At 39.9% G+C, this 4,528-nt stretch overlaps 1 long non-coding RNA gene across 2 annotated transcripts; it reads right to left on the bottom strand.

Moving 5' to 3' along the window:
• Nucleotides 1–1,031: 1,031 nt before the first annotated feature.
• Nucleotides 1,032–3,569, bottom strand: LOC306941380. 2 transcript variants are annotated; one of them, XR_013792129.1, is made up of 5 exons: nt 3,020–3,569; nt 2,744–2,810; nt 2,578–2,658; nt 2,254–2,396; nt 1,032–2,154 (listed from the first exon to the last, which is right to left on the bottom strand). It is a non-coding gene; the product is annotated as an uncharacterized lncRNA (long non-coding RNA). The 2 variants fall into 2 exon arrangements; XR_013792130.1 differs by having other exon boundaries at nt 3,025–3,569.
• Nucleotides 3,570–4,528: the final 959 nt, after the last annotated feature.

The raw sequence follows: 4,528 nt of genomic DNA, 5'->3' as shown, positions 1-4,528 counted from the left end.
TTGGAAAGTCATGCCTCTCCAGTTATGCAATACCAGTTGTACCTGTTCTCAGAATGCATTGCCAGAGTGCAGTACTCACTATCAGACTTGGGAGGCCAGTACAGTAGTATGACATTGATCATATTGAGGACATCAGAGATCTCAAGATAGCCATGGGGGTTTGTGGATTTATAGATATTTTTGGATAACTGCTTATCCAACAGACAACCCACATCAGCACACCACTCCCTTGACAACAGCTTTTGAATAGTAGTTTTCCCCTCAAAGATAACCTGATACAAACAAACAGTGTGTAAGTGCTGTTTGTCAGCTTTCAAACAATTCAATGACAAACCCACTAATGCACCCAGTCTATGGGTGTAGGCTTACGCAGGCATGAAGAATTTTAATGTCCACAAGTTGCATTCATTTTGCTTTGCTTTTACTGGAAATAAAGTGCATAATACAAACATTTACTCGTTCTTCTGTGCTACTGGTAAAAACCATGTCTCCACGTAGGTGCATGAATTCTCCCCCCCACACCTGTCCATAATTAAAGCCTGGCCGTTTGTGCCCAAAACAATAATCAACAGAATATTCTCAAAACTAATAAGGCTAAATAACAGAAATACTCAGAAAATCCAAAACACAGTAAAATGGCTTCTACACTGTATCATAAGTTCAGCTCAAGGCTTATAGTAGCCACACATATTCAGAATTGAGCTAAGAAATGAAACTAGCAAGCTTGTTGGCTGTTGCTCCATATAACATAAATTCAAATGGCATACAACTGAAAGGCCTCGACTGACTGTCAGAATGAATCTTTTTTAGACAACAATAGAAATCAAGAACAATGACTGTTGATGTTCTATTACAGCCAACATCCCTAACCCTAACCCATCTTAAATAATCCATGACTGAGTGTGACAGGAACAGAATGACAAAAGGATGGCTAAATAAAGCAAATGCACAAGATTGCGTCAAACAGTTACCTTATTTATGTTGAACTTCATGAAAAGACAGAAGATTAATACACCTCAAACATGGTGTGAAACTTTTCACGTAAATAAACTGAAGTGCTATCTGGCCTTTAAATGATAAATGAGACCAGGGAAATCTTGTGCACACAAGCACAATGTGTCATACATTAAATAAAAGGAAAATATGAATTAAAATTAATATATTTTAAACATTACTCAAGAAAAACAAAAAAGGGCACGGTCACACCGCAATTGGATTCTGCCAATGCATTTCAATGGGAATGGAGCGTTTTCTTTTGCAGAAATACACAAATCCCAGCAAACCACTCCATTCCCATTGAAATGCATTGGCAGAATCTGCCCTCATAGAAAGTTCATACACCTCAAACATGTGTGAAACTGCATATAAACCTTTTCCGTAAATTAACTTGAAATGCTATCTGGCCTTGAAACTATAAATGAGACCAGCCAAATATTGTTCACAACTATATTATGTGTATTATGCATTGCTTATAATACTTACAACTACAATATTTTACATTTTCAAAAAAGGAAAATAAAAAGGGGAAAAATATATATATAATACATTTAAACATTACCCAAGAAGAGCACGGCCACACCGGACTTGGACTCTGCCAATGCATTTCAATGGGAATGGCAAGTTTTAGGGGGGGTGGGTACAAATCCAGAGGAAAGGGAAGAGTTTATTGTTTTTGTGATGAGTGGGGAGAGTGGGGAGGCAGTCCTTGAGGAGGTAGGTGGGGAGGGGGTCCAGGGAGCAGGTTGAGGACTTCATGCATCTGGAACGGGACTGTATGCCTACGTCACAGCATGAACAGGCCTTATAGGCCTATACAATATTTAATGAAGACTTTACCTCTAAGATGAAGAACACAAAACCTGGGAATTTTGCCTCCAGAGCATTCACCAGTGTCTTCTGGACGCCGTACAAAGCACTCTTCTGTTTAGGAGGGATGTAGGCGATGAAGACGCGTTCCCTGCCAAACCGTGGCTTGTCCACTTATGAGAGCCTCCGTCTCGAGGTATTGATCCCGTGGTTGGACCTGGCTGACGCGCTTGCTGATTGAATTGTGCCGTTCGCTGTGTGTCAGTGCTCCAATGATAAACACAGGCTCTTCATGCTTTTAAAGATTTATTGCTTGGCTTCACCTGTTCACCATATTCAGTACAGCATCTGCGATTACATAAAACAACCCATAATTAGAGACAGAAAAATAAACATTTCAGATAAACAAACATTTCGCTCCACAGTGTTTGAACAACAGTGACGTACCTGCGGTCAAAAACCATTGCCCTTCGGGGTCAATCCTCCCTACAGATGCCAGTGAACCTGCCGCTTAAAAGGATAACAGCGCCACCCCATGGTCACAAATTCATTTGACAATTGGACTCATTTGGCCCTTACACCACTATTTCCTTAAAAGAAAAAAGAAAGGAGAACCAGAAAGCTGATATTCTGGGAAAATTGCCACACTTAGCCCATTAAGTACAGTATAATGATGCTCTATGATGACGATGTATTGACCCACATGACGTTACAAAAAATGTACTTTTTAAGATAGACAATATTTTAAACTAAAAAGATGAAGACTTGTACTTTTGCAGATGTGACTTTCAGTTTAGTGAGACACTTCTTTTCCTCAGAAGACGTCACAGTCTCCTTCAAATCATCGATAGCCTGTGAGACAGACAAAATCCAGTCAAATATTTACCGGGTACAGTACATTATAGACTATATTAAATGGCTTTCATTCGCTTCTTACCTGGGAGACCATAACAAGGGGGGTCGGGACTCTAAAGGCCATGGTTTAAATGATTCCACAAATCAGGCTGTAAATGAGACAAATGGGGGAAAAAAAGGATTTGGTTTGTACAATCTCAGAGATTATATGAATATCTAATTCATTGAAAATGGAGGACCCTGATGTAAACAAGTCTAAAGGCTCATACAGGATACACAAGAAAATTGTGTAATCGTGACATCCCTAGATGCATGACCAAAAAGAACCCCCACATAAAACCAACAAAGGTATAAAAACCTCACCTGCAAACTTTGCTGCTGAGGGAACCTATGCCCCTTTCTCTGTGATGTTGACCACTTTGCCTGTGATTCTTTTGTAGAGGTTCTGAATTGTCTCCACCTGACAGAAAACACAAGAGAAATTGTTAATATCACTCGTTCACTGCAATGACTCAAGGTTCAGTGTATTCATAGCATTTTACAGTAAAGGTGCATGAAACCCTATAGGCAGTTTGATTTCCAGTTCAGGTAAAAATCTGCAAACAGGGTAAAAACATTCCAGGCTGGACAAGGTCTATCTGGGAGGTAAACAGACCAGGCACTGGTAGGTTTGTGTGCATCAGCCCATTGATACATGAAATTGGACATAAGAAACACTATTCAGAACATTAACACTGTTCAAGGATCTTGCCAGCACCCTATACTCTAACAGCATTTAACAGATTTAAGGATTTATGAATGAATCTCCTCTCTTTTGGACTAATGTCGTCATGGGTGTCTGGTTCCAGCTTGATCTTGATGTAGCTAGTTCCGTCCAGCCTCACCCTGGTGCTCTTCATTTTGATGAGCCCGGGAAAGAGCAGGTCCTCCAGTATGCCATCGTTCTTGGCCATCACCGCACGGCTGGAGATCAATGCGTAACATTATCTATAATATCTACTGCACACATCCCTCAGGATTTATCCCCAAACCAGAACCTCAGTTATCTTGACAGAACTTTAACTCACCTCCTGCTCCTGGAACGCTCTTCAGTTGTTCTCTGCAGGGACAGATATTGATTTATATTTTAATTAACCAAGGGATTCCACAGAGATTAAACATCTTTCAGAGACACAAATATACCAGTAAGACGCCTTAAGGGCGAGAAGCGACTGCCGAAGCAAGTGGAAGTGGGGTGGGTGGTTGTCAACATAAATACAGATAGCCGTGCATACGAGACATGGTGGGGGCGGACATTAAATGACGATAAAGTTTGCGTGCAGACAGTTGATTATGGAGCAGAGTAGAATCTTCTGCCCTCACCACACATATGTGTGACTGTGTGCGGCTATGCAGCGAGCTAAACATCCTTCCATAAAAAGCAGTCAGAGGAGTGGATCTTGACAAATCTTATATACAAGTTATTTTTGTAAAACTGTGACAAGACAGAAAAGAGCATGTGTAAATGTCCCATAAAATAACACAATTCACAGAAATGAATGTACATCAATAAAATAATATTTGTTATCACTGTATGCTGTAATATCCTTTACACTGTAACAAAATGTAACCAACAATACACCAGAAAGGATCAACAGGTAAGCAACAGTTGAGTATAAAACAAACAGTATTAAACATCAAGCATGTACTCAAATGCAGCAAATCAAACAAAAACACAGAACTCCAAATACACCACTTACAATTAAACATAACATTTACAATGTATTCAGAAAAGTTCTATATGTACTTACAATCTTTGACTCTTTAAGCACAAACAAAGCCTGACTGTCGAATGTAGCTGGCTTCTCATACTGAGCTGAATTCACAC

Source organism: Electrona antarctica (genome assembly GCF_951216825.1).
Source record: "Electrona antarctica genome assembly, chromosome: 17".
NCBI lineage: Eukaryota > Metazoa > Chordata > Actinopteri > Myctophiformes > Myctophidae > Electrona > Electrona antarctica.
This window is presented reverse-complemented; position numbering and strand designations above follow the sequence as displayed.